General features: G+C 41.0%; 1 long non-coding RNA gene across 1 annotated transcript in view; it reads left to right on the top strand.

Moving 5' to 3' along the window:
* Positions 1–4,937, top strand: part of LOC311590073 — a 73,058-nt gene extending 68,121 nt beyond the window's left edge. Inside the window, exons 2-4 of the long non-coding RNA XR_014776755.1 lie at positions 3,241–3,327; positions 4,124–4,236; positions 4,774–4,937. This is a non-coding gene — a long non-coding RNA (uncharacterized lncRNA). The remainder of the gene's footprint in view (positions 1–3,240; positions 3,328–4,123; positions 4,237–4,773) is intronic.
* The last annotated feature ends 7,260 nt before the right edge of the window (positions 4,938–12,197 follow it).

Raw genomic sequence — 12,197 nt, 5'->3', positions numbered from 1 at the left:
TCCAGACCTTCCCAACCCTGACTCCAGGGAGATGGACACCTCTGGCTTCTATGAGCCCCTGTGCTCATTTGCATGTAGCCACACCCACACAAGCATAATTAAAAATAAAACAAAAGATTAAAAAGAGGTCTTGATAAAGCAAGGATTAGCTTCATGGCATCAGGATAATAAAAATGTACTTAGGCGGCATCAAGAATGCTAATAGGAATCCGCAGCTATCAACACATCTTATCTAATGTCCCAACCAACTTAGGACTTACCTGTTTTGTTCGTTCTCTTATTAGCGATGAGAGCACAGAGCCTCAGGCAGTCCCAAGTGAGAATGTATCAGAGTGACTGGAAACCATAGGCTCTAGGCCATGGGGACGTGCTGGCTAGCTTATTATTTGTGGCAAGTAAGAAAATACCATATGGAGTAGTGGCCTTGCTCAGCAGGCACGTTTCAGGAAGGTCTGGCAGTTGAGACTGGACGAACAGTCTTGTGCATGTCTAGGAAGTGGAGGCTGGGTATTGATTTTACAATTCTGCGATTGACTAGCTTGATAAATCTTATGAGTGAAACAGAGCAGAGCGAGATAAAGCTGTGCTTGGTAAAGAGCTAGCAGCCATGCATTCAGCCTGTGGGGTGGGGTGGATGGTCCTTGTGATGAAATGACCTTGACAAAGTAGATGTTCTGTTCAACTGCTCGTGGCCAGCAGGAAGGTAATAGGATTTCACTGTAAGCATCAGATGCATTTGGGCTGTTGTTAAGACTCAACTACAAGTTTCCTGACCAGAGGGGCTGTGTGTGTGTGTGTGTGTGTGTGTGTGTGTGTGTGTGTGAACTCTTGAAATTAAAATAGAATTACATCCCCTTTTCCATTTACTTTCCTCCCTCCAACCCTTCCCATGCACTGTCATTGCACTCTCTCTCTCTCTCTCTCTCTCTCTCTCTCTCTCTCTCTCTCTCTCTCTGTGAAATTTATGCCTTCATTTACAAATTAATTCTTATGTATATATATTCACATGCACATATGCATACATTCTTAAATATATAAACACAATTTGATCCATCTATATAAAGGCTATGTTATTTTTTGTCATCTAACTTTTGAGTGGTTCATACAAAAAGGCTGAGACAGTTGGCTTCAGTTCCTTTTATATCTAGTGGACCTTCCGTGAGACTCATGACATGTTACAGGGACAAAGGGCATCTAGGTTTTAGTTAGGGTTACTATTGATGCAATAAAACACCGTGACTAAAAGCAACTTGTAAAGCTCTTGTTTGTTTGTTTGCTTGCTTGCTTATTCTTCAGCATGATGCTCCATCAATGACGGAAGTCAGGGCAGAAACTGGAGGCAGGAGCTGATGCAGAGGCCATGGAGGGGTGCTGCGTACTCACTTGCTTGTCTTGTCTTGTTCAGTCTGGTTTTTTACAGAACCCTGGCCACTAGCCCAAGAGTGGCCCTCCCACAATGGGTTGTGCTTTCTCTCATCCATCCACTAATTAAGAAAAGGCTCTACAGGCTTGTCTGCTTAAGTTCCATCTTCTGGACCCATTTTTTTTCCAACTGAGGTTCTGAACCTCCTTTCAGATAATTATAGCTTGTGTCAAGCTGACATAAAACCAGCCAGAACAGGACCTCTGTCTCTTAGCATCTAGGAATATCTCTAGCACTGGGTCACTTCTGTGGGAAGGGAAGAGGGAGAATATCTCCCATCACTCAAGAGCAGCAAAGGAGGTAGGAACGTGGTGGGCGGTGTTTACCCTGAAGTGCCCTCTGATTGGCTAGACTCCCATTTCAACTCTTTTGGAGCTTAAAACTGTGTTCATTTTCTTTCTTCCCCAGCCCTTCCTCTTCTCTTCCTTCTTCTCTCCTCCCTGCCTTTTAAAGACAGCCAGCCTCAGGGGTTCCCCAATGATGCACCCCTTCTCATACTTGGGATTCAGAGCTCAGTCTTAGCCCTCAGAGACTAGTTATTTTTATTAAAGAAAAGATATTTTTTGGCCCCTCCCCTTAAAGATATTGGAAAAATAAAGCTGAACCCATCAGCTTGTTTTTTATATGGCTATAAAGAAAACTTATATCTCAGGATCATAGAAAACCCTGGCACAGCAAAAAATCTTTGCTGTATAATTAATTTCCAGCATATCAGATAGTGGGTGGATATTGGTTTGATTTGTGAGGAAATATTTTTTTCATATGCAAAGCTAAGAATGAGGAAAAATAGCTGTTGAATTTTAAGTGGGTCTTATATGTGTTTAATGAGCGAGTCTAGTCAACAGAACCATCACCTGCATGTTTGAGGGATGTTTTTAGCAAGTTGATGATGTTTGATGTTTTCCTCTGACGCTCCCATTGCTGTACAGCGGCCACAGTTCATGTCAGGGAAAACAGCATTTTGCCATTTTAGAATTGACGTTCTTAGAGTTATGTCATTAAAGGAAATGACAGTGTTTAGCAACATCAGCAATATGATAGCTGCAAAAAATAAAAAAAATAAAATAAATGCAGCCTGCCTCTTGGCTGGCAAAATTTTCCCTGCTGAAAAGAAGACAGAACTATAAACATGCAAATCTCTAGCATGCCGAAGAGAGAGGTCTATAAAACCCAGTGTCCCTTTAGCTTGAGTTACACATGAGACTAAATCAGCCACAGATGCTGATGTGGCGGGTGGGGTTCTTTAGAGATCTTAGGCTCTCTTATGTCATGCAATTCAGGATATGTTAAGCTATTCTTTGGGCCCTTTCATTGATACTGATTGCTTGATACCCAAGGCCAGAATCTCCATCAAGGAAACAGAAACTTTGGGGTGTGTTATCTTAGAGAAGTTCCCCTTGTGAGGTTTTGGTAGCTCCTAGCGCCACTCTAACCACAACCACCACTGTCGCTTCCTCCTCCTCCTTCTCTTCCCTCTTTCTCGTCTTTTTGAAATTCATTTGTGGTGTGTGTGTGTGTGTGTGTGTGTGTGTGTGTGTGTGTGTGTGTGTGTGATTTGATGTATATGCATATGTGTATGTATTTGTGTACTTTGATACACATACATGGAGGGAGGGAGGGAGGGAGAGAGAGGGAGAGGGAGAGGGAGAGGGAGAGGGAGAGGGAGAGAGAGAGAGAGAGAGAGAGAGAGAGAGAGAGAGAGAGAGAGAGAGAGAGAGAGAGAGAGAGAACTTTGATGCACATGTATGTGGTATGTGTATGTGTGGAGGCCAGAGATTGGGCTCAGATGTTATTCCTAAATTTATTTCTGCCTTAAGATTTTGAGTCATAATCTCTTACTGGGTGGCCTGCTAGCTCTGGAGACTCTCCCTGTGTCCGCCGACCTGCCAGTGCTGTTTCTGCAGGTATGTGTTATGATGCCTACATTTTCCGTGTGCTGGGAATCTGAGCGCAGGTCCTTGTAATTACATAAGCTTGCTGCCTGAGCTATCTCCCCAGCCTCTGCTGCCATCACTTCTTAGTCCTAAAGCATGTATGTGCATGTCACACCGTGTGAGCCCTTCAACTGCTTTTAAAGATAAGAAAATAAAAGCCCCACACTGGTAATTAATGAGCCAGGACTGAGCACGTGGTTTCCTTATAGGATGCTAAGACTCAGCCCTTTAGCCTGCTACTTCCCCGTTTGCATAACTAATTATTAATGTTTACTCATGTTTTACAACTTAAATTAGTTTTACTATGATTTATCATGAGAATCCAGAAATGACATCAATGTAATAACTCTGGACTTATTTAGAGTTTGATTTTATGAATTGCATTTGAATGGAGGCTGAGCTCCTTCTCTGTGGAAGTCTATGCTGGGCAGGCTCTGAAAAGGCAGCACAGTGAATCAGTAAGTGGGTTTGGAACCAGGCAGCGATGGCTGAGTTTATGCAGCAGATTTGTTAGCCCTCTTGGTTATAAACCTTATCATTTATTGCCATGAGTCCCCAGGTCTGTGGGAGGCACAGAGTGCTCTATAGTTTGGTCTATGCATCAAAGATCCATATGATTAAAACTTAGTTCCCAATGTGGCATTATAATTGGATTTGGAAATTTAAAAAAAAGAGGTGCTGGTGGGAGGTTTGCACATACTGGGGACATTTCTTTGAAAGTATTAGTGGGATTGTGACCACTCCCAATTTCTCATTTTGCTTTTAGGTGGTAAGGTGACCAGGTTTGCTCCATTACACTACCTCACTATGAAGGGATGGTGCCTTGTTCAAAGAACTGGGCTGACAGATCATGGCCTGAAATGCCATAAATAGAAGCCGGTATGAACCTCTTCTCTTGATAGATTGATTCACAGGAATAAGGAGCACTATTAGATCAAATTGCCATGTGGAGGAAACATGCTGACTCCATCAGAAACCTAGAGGGCCTCAGGGCCTAATGGCTATTTTACTTCCAAATGGCAAAAAGCACAAATGACCAAAGAGGATAAAAAAGACCTTAAGAAGGAGAAAATCTGAAATATAATAAAGAGGTGAAAATTGAGAAATTTGTCAAAGAATTATTTCCCTTAAAATATTTGAACCTGCAGGCAGCTTCTAAGCATGAACGTAGAGTACAATATTTCCAATTATCATTTAGAAATAACATTAAGTATAGTGCAAGTCCAAAGAGCACATAAAATGGTTACGTGTATCCCAGCTATTTTATTTGTGATTTGGGTATTTATAATTATCACAGCAAATAGAATTGAGTATTATATTAGCAGAAAAATTACCATGGCGAGCTAAGGCTTATTCTAGGACTGCATTAATTCATTGATATAGGGAATCAGTTAACTTATTTTAACTGGTTATCAGCAAGAAAGAGAAGAAGAAGAAGAAAAAGAAGAAGAAGAAGAAGAAGAAGAAGAACAACAACAACAACAACATCATCATCAACAACAACAACAACAACACAATGCAAATGACTATCTTGATCGATGGCACAAAATACTTGTTGAGAAGTAACTCCCGTTCCTGATATAAAACATCTCAGTCAAATGTCCACAGATGGACATGCTGACAGTATTATAAAATTTACATTTATAATCCACAGCTAGCCTTGGGCATAGTGTCAAAGCTCCCATTAAACTCAGAAACATGAAAAGAATGTTCATTGTCATAACTTTTATATGGCTGTGTTTTTTCTGGATATGCCAATTCTATTTGAAATAGAAACAGAATGAGGAAAGGAAACATTGTCAGGGTTTATAGACTGTGAAGCCATTAAGAAGGCAGTGTGGTTCTCTCTGTACTGACTCAGAGCAGCATCCATTCCATATCTAGGAGGGAAGCAGGCTGGGTGTGAACAGTAAGTAGAGTATAAAAAGCAGTTCTGTAAAATTAGAAAACACATGTGCATACTTGTCTGTGTGTGTACCTGTGTGTGTGCACATGTGCTTTTGTGTATTTGTGTACTCATGTGTGTACATATGTGTGTGTGCACATGTATGTGTATATAACAAAATAAACAAAAACTTTACAAACTATTATATATAGAATTAACTGTTGTATTTCTGGAGGATGGAATTATTAGACCCATCCCTCTTACTCTCTTCTCTGCTCCCTTTACTTTTAAAACAAGATGCATAATGACAATGATTGATAATATCAATTTAAATATCAACTGTGTTTTCCTTTTTCCTCTCCTTGAGTTGCATGTGTGTATGCACTTGCGTGCACACTTGTAAGACTCCCAGTTCTCCACCAAATAGGTGGAACTGGAAAAAAAAATCATCTGAAGGTAGGTATCTCAGACCCAGAAAGATGAATATGGCATATTCATAGGCATCTACATACCTATATGTAGATATTAGCTGTGAAGTTGATGATAACGAAGCTATAATCCACAGGTAGGTATAGAGTAAGGGACTAAAGGGAACAGAAAGATATTGTTAGGAAAGGGAAATAGAGTATATAGTTATGAATGTGGGTGAGTGTGGGGTGGTTTGGAATGGGAAGACTAAGTGGGGAGAGGAGGGGAGGAGATATAGGGAGAGGCAGCTAAAATTAGGGGCATTTGAGGGGCAGTATGGAAACTTAATACAATAGAAACTCCCTAATATATATATAGAGTTTGATCTAAATTAAATCACTAAATAATGGGGGAGATAGAGTTCCAATTACCCATGTCTTATCACCAAACAAAGCTCCAGTACCAGAAATGAGTTACATCTAATTGAATTATTGGCCAAAGGAAACCCACAGGAACTCCAGACAACCAAGTTTGTTGCCAAGACTGTAGGTTGCTTTCCACAAACCAACAGCAAGGCCCCGTTGCTGAAGACAACACCTACACAACACATTAAAGATGGAGATGTCCAGCTGGAGCTGACTTAGAACCTCATCTCTACATGCTAGCACATTGTTGGTACAGGACATAGTCTGAATACTCTCAAAAGAAAAATGTAAACATCAAACCCACCACAAACTTCTTGTCTACAATGGTGTCCTGCCTGTAAGGCATAATAGGAGAATGGCAGGATAAAACTTGTGGGAGTAACCAACCAATAATTGATTTTGACTACTTGGGTGACCAAGAACCCGAGACTAGATAGCCAAGGGACCTTGGATAAAACCGAACAATACACGCCTAAAAATTTAAAAATGTATTGATAAAATGATTCTAAATGATGTTCTGCTATGCTCATAGATTAGTGCCTTGGATGTCTCCATCAAATCCTCCCCCTCAGAGCTCAGAAACCCAATAGAAAAGAAGATGAAATGAGTGTGATAGCCAGAAAAGAAGGAGGACACCAGAAAACAAGACCAGGTCATCTGTGTGTGTATTATGGCTTCCAGTTTAGTGATTTTATGGGATTCCTGAGTATGTGAACAAATGGGTCTATGATTCTTGTGCCTTCCCTTGGGGTCCTTTCCTACTGTTGGTTTGTCTTGTTCAACGTCAATGTGATGGTTTTTGTTTTTTCTTATTGCATTTTATTTTTTTGTATTTAAAAAAGAAAGAAAGAAAAGAAAAGGAAAGGGGAGAGAAAAGAGAAAGAAAAGAAAAATAGTAGAGGATATTTCATTCAGCAACAAGGCTGCTATGGCAAGGGATCACATCGAAAGATCTTCTAGGTCTGTGTGATCCAGCTGGAATGACACACCTTGGGGAGAGAAAAGAGAAAGAAAAGAAAAATAGTAGAGGATATTTCATTCAGCAACAAGGCTGCTATGGCAAGGGATCACATCGAAAGATCTTCTAGGTCTGTGTGATCCAGCTGGAATGACACACCTTTAATCCATCTGTCTGGAACACAAACGCACCCTTAGTAAACACCATTAATCCCAAACAATGAAGGTAAAGTTAGCTTGTAGAAGGAAGCAGCCATGTTTGGAAGCGATGTCTAATTGAGGGACAGACAAAGTGATGAAGCAGATCTGACAGAATGAGTCAGAGATGGATGCGCTCAATTCTCAAGGGACAGACAGGAAAGAGAAGCAGCTTAAGAGAGCAGTGAAGAGGGAGGGAAGAGCTGAGTTCATTTCAGTAGTTCTGGCAGTTTGGTTCAATCAGTTCAGTGCCACGGAGTCCAGCAGTTAGTCAGTTGAGAATCAGTGGGGAGTTAGCTGAGATCATGGCAGCTCAATTGGTGGCAGTTCAGTCTGTGGAGTTCAGAGGCAGCTTTACCAGGACAGTTTACAGTGACAGGTTTCGGAGAGAACAATCTAGATACAGGTGAAGACAGAATGAGCCAGAGAATGAGAAGGAAGTCAGATGAGTATAGCAGATTGCCAAAATTAAGATGAGACCAAGCAGAGCTATTCAGTCAGAAACCAAGAGAAGCCAGTTTGAATCAGTGAGCTTAGAGAGGAGTTTTGAGGCAGGACAGCTGAGTTGAACCAGCCAGCTAGAGTTCAGGAAGAGCTGGAAAGGGTGAGTGTATTCCACAGTAAGTTTCCAAGATGATAATTACATCAGACTTATAAAATAAACTTTAAAAAAAAAGAGAGAGATGTAAATCTAGCCATTGGGGTAAAGGTTAGTGACTGAATTGCCATTTATACATGCTGAGAGAGGGAAAAGTCCATTTTCTCCAATGGAGTGACACTGGGTATGCCAACCACTCCAGGACAGGCCTCATGACCAAGGAGCAGTTAATTTACCAAGCTAAAATAAATTCCACATGTCTAGGGGGGTGTTTTGTATGCTTGTATTTGGTTTGAGTTTGGTGGGTTTCTTTTCCTTTTTCCTTTATTTTGTTTTCTTGGTTTGGGGAGTTTTTGTAGTTGCATTGGACTTTTACTTTTTTTTTTTTTTTTTGAGAAACAGTGTAAAGTTGGGTGGGTAGGGAGTGGAAAGGATGTGGTAGGACTGGGGGGGGAGTGGAAGAATATTATCAAAATATGTTTAAATTTAAAAATTGTTTTAAATAATAAAAAGTAGAATAAAGTGAAAAATGCATAGAAAAATAAAAAATAAAATGGACAAAAATAAATAAAAATAATTTCCAAAGAATAAGGTTAATTAATTAGTAAATAAACATATTTTAAAATTATTTTGATTTTTCTATGACTCAGTTTCTCAAGTATTTAAAAAACCTGGCAAGCAGCAAAAACAAAACAAAACAAAACAAAAACCAACTATTTTGATACAATTAAAATTATATTGTTTTTAAATTCTTTTAAATGTTACCAAAAGAAGATAGATAATCTGTGGGAATTTCTTTATTATACACAGATTATGATTTATAAGAATTAGACAGATTTAGCAAACTTTAACCGTTCTACAACTTAAGTTGCAGCGTCCACACACCGTCCTGTGATGCATCTTCTGGGACGTTCCTAAGCATTCCAGTCTAGCCCCCACCTTTTATCTTTCAGTTTTGAAAAATCCTATCATTTTATCCTAGGGAAAAAAATCGTACTTTAACACCCAAGAGTCCTGTCTCATCCCCAAGTGCTGCCTGCATTTTATCCATCCTTAGCCACCACACAGTCTCATACCCTGTTCGTGTCTTCCACCTGCTGTCTCAGCTTTCCGTTGTGTTTGTCCTTAATATAACAAATTACATCCAAGATCTTGCCATGCAGCAGAGCAACGTGACAAATGTACAAGTTATTAAAAGATAATTGATTCTGAATTATGCTTATGACACAGTACAGCAAACTGAGACCACCTGGCTGCACCTTCTTAGCATCTCGGCTCTCGCGGGACTTACAGATATTATTGGCCTTTTCTTCTCTGTTTCTTCTTTTGAGACTGAGTCTTGCTATGTATCCCCAGATGGCCTTGAATTCCCCTTTACCTCCAGTGCTAGGATTACAGGTGTGAGCCACTATGCCAGACATTTCTTGGATATTTTAAAAAGCTCTTTTACACATTTCCCTTCTCCTCTGCTCACACCGTGTAGGAGTCAGAGGAATGCCTCAGATCAGAAAAGGCTGGCCAGCTTTAGCAAACCTTTCAACAGCATTGCAAACAAGAAAAACTATGTTGGCACAAGCAAGGGAAAGCAGGAGGAAGAGAAGTAGAGAGCCCCGAGTTTGTAGACAATATGGTTGTAGTTGGGTGTGCAAAGGGAATTTGATACCCTGAAGAACTGGGTGAGAAAGCAAATGGCTACTTTGGATGGGCACTTGCTACTGAGTCTGGCGAATGCTTCCCGGTACCACAGCACTTCTTCTCTTCATGGCATTTCATTTCACCCAAGAACTTGCTGGGGACAACGTGTAGTGCATGAGCCACTACCCAGAGAATCCTTACTGTGTGCTTGCTCAGTCCTGTCATGCCTTGGTCCTGAGGATGACTCTGCACACATGCCTCCCTGTGCGTAGCTTTCGGTTAGCGGAGCATAGCTTCAGTGTAACCTCCGGGTCAGAGCAGTCTATCAGCCCCTTTTAATGTCACCGACAGCAAGCCAATATTGAGGAAGCGCCTATGGTTTCAACCAGAGGTCTAAGCTACATGAAGTTCCCTCGAGTGTGGATGACAGTCATAAGATGGCAGCATATTAAGTCTCTGCCTGAGCTAAGACACCAGAGAAGGTCTGACTTTCCAGGCTCCCTATTTTGGTTCAGGAACTGTTTGTTCCTTGTCTGCTTGTGTCCTGCACACTTACAATGTCCAGTGTTTTACAAGGGCTTTGGGAAAATGGCTAAGAATCAGGATGTTCTCAGGTTCCTGGCTCCAGATTAAAAAAAAAAAGTTAGGCTACACGGCGATAGGGAGCAAGTCATTATGGGTAGCAGCAGAGAGGGGCAAGTGGAGATAGCAGAAGTTGCATTTGGAGAGTTGCTAGGTGGGGCCTGGAGGGAGAGATTGCCCATTTTAATATGTTTGAGATCAGAAGAAATCATGATGAGTGGAATTAGCTCCTCTGGATGCCACTCCAGAATTTGTTCATCTAAACATGGCCTCAGGTGGCCCTTCTGTATTTATCAGAGGCAAGAGAGTGCTTAGGACATCAGACGGGTTGGCCCCTTATGACACTGTCCTCCTGGGAAGAACTTTTGTGTTTTCATGAAACCCAGGCATGGTGTATAGAAATCTGCTTATTCACGTAGTTTGGTCACCTGAAATGCTCATTTAGAACTAGCTGTGTCTTTGTGTAGAAATCAAAGGAGTAGAGAAATTAAGTAGTGTAAGCCTGAATATCACGGGCTAACAGGTGAGGCTAAGCCGTTGGTGGCTGAAGGAGGACACAGCCGAGCACTGCTGCCCATTGCTTTAGGCCTTCCCCACGGAGACTTCTGCTTGCCGAAGGTCGGCTTTGAAATCACTGCAGGAGAATCTCCAGACATGCCTTCCCTTAGACCTAAGCAGATTCGGATGGAGTTCATCTCTGAGAGGATTTAAAATTCTGCATTTCTGATAAGCTTAGATATGCTGCTCTATGACCCACACTTTCAGAGTCACATTGGAATGTTGGAGAGTTGGCATAAATTCAGTTTCAGAGCACATTGCTATAAGCTGCACTTTAATGCTATGAGCACATAGTTGCGCCTGAAAACTTTTGGCTTCAAGGCAGTGGGAGGAAGTGATTAGGTCGATCTAAGTATCTGTTCAAAATGTCATTTGAAAACCAAGACATAGCAAATGATATAAACTGGGTTTTATAGAATAAAACTGGGGACAACGGAGATGTGTTTTTGACGAGGATAAAGGCTAAACCAACCCATAGTTCTCTCAGGTATATTAGAAGCATCTTGAGAGAATGCAAATATTGTGATGATTCTGTCTGGTTTTTCCGTGTGTGTGTGTGTGTGTGTGTGTGTGTGTGTGTGTGTGTGTGTGTGTGTGTGTGACAGAGAGAGAGAGAGAGAGAGAGAGAGAGAGAGAGAGAGAGAGAGAGAGAGAGAGAGAGAGATGTGTTTTGTGTGATACATATAAATGTTGTGTGGTGACCATGATTATGTATTTCTGTAGAGGTCCAAGGTTTATGTCTCTTGTCTTTCCTCTGTTGTTCTGTATCTTTATTTTTGAGACAAGGTCTCTCTCTGAATGTGAAGTCTATCATTTCGTCTGGTCTGACTGTCCAGTCAGCTTCAGAGACTTGCCTCCCTCCATCTGTCCCTTGTTCCCCCTGAGACTGTGGTTATAGGGGTGCTATGAATGACATTGGAACTCAGATCCTCATGCCTGCATGCCAGGTAATCCCTGACAGAGTCATCTCCCCAGCTCCAGATCCAGCTTTTTAAACCAGAGGCTGTAATGACAAAGAAAAGAAAAAAAAAAAAAAAAAAGGGAGGGTTGAAAACAGCAAAATGTGCCTGAATATTGATAACCAAAAGTCAACTGGGGGTCAAACATGAAATGAGCCTGGAATGTTTCTAGAAGCACTTGTCTGTGTTGTCCCATGTTATGTGACTCCACTGTAGCCTTGATTCTGCGCACACTGCATGAAGCTCACATTGTGCCCATCACCATGACACCTAACACCAGAGAATGGTGCTTTCAATGCCTTGGCTCAGAGTCAAGAATTAGGACAGCATTGTAAAAAATTACAAATGACCCTAAGCATATTTTTGCCATTTTGTGCGATGCTACACATTTGTGCAAAGTAGCATTCTTATCACTGACCATAACAGAATAAAAATATCCACCAACATTGGAAAATATTGAAGGTGTTTTTTTCAATATTGAGTAGCCAATATTTACCTTTTTATTTATAAATGAGCAACCACACCCACCTCATTAATATTCAAATTTGCTTTAGTCTTTAATGAAGGGTAAAATCATATGCATATCAAATAACTTCTTTAATTTCTGTGATTTATCAGTAAATGAGTGCTTCGTG

Source organism: Acomys minous (genome assembly GCF_964271855.1).
Source record: "Acomys minous genome assembly, chromosome: 2".
Classification (NCBI taxonomy): domain Eukaryota; kingdom Metazoa; phylum Chordata; class Mammalia; order Rodentia; family Muridae; genus Acomys; species Acomys minous.
This window is presented reverse-complemented; position numbering and strand designations above follow the sequence as displayed.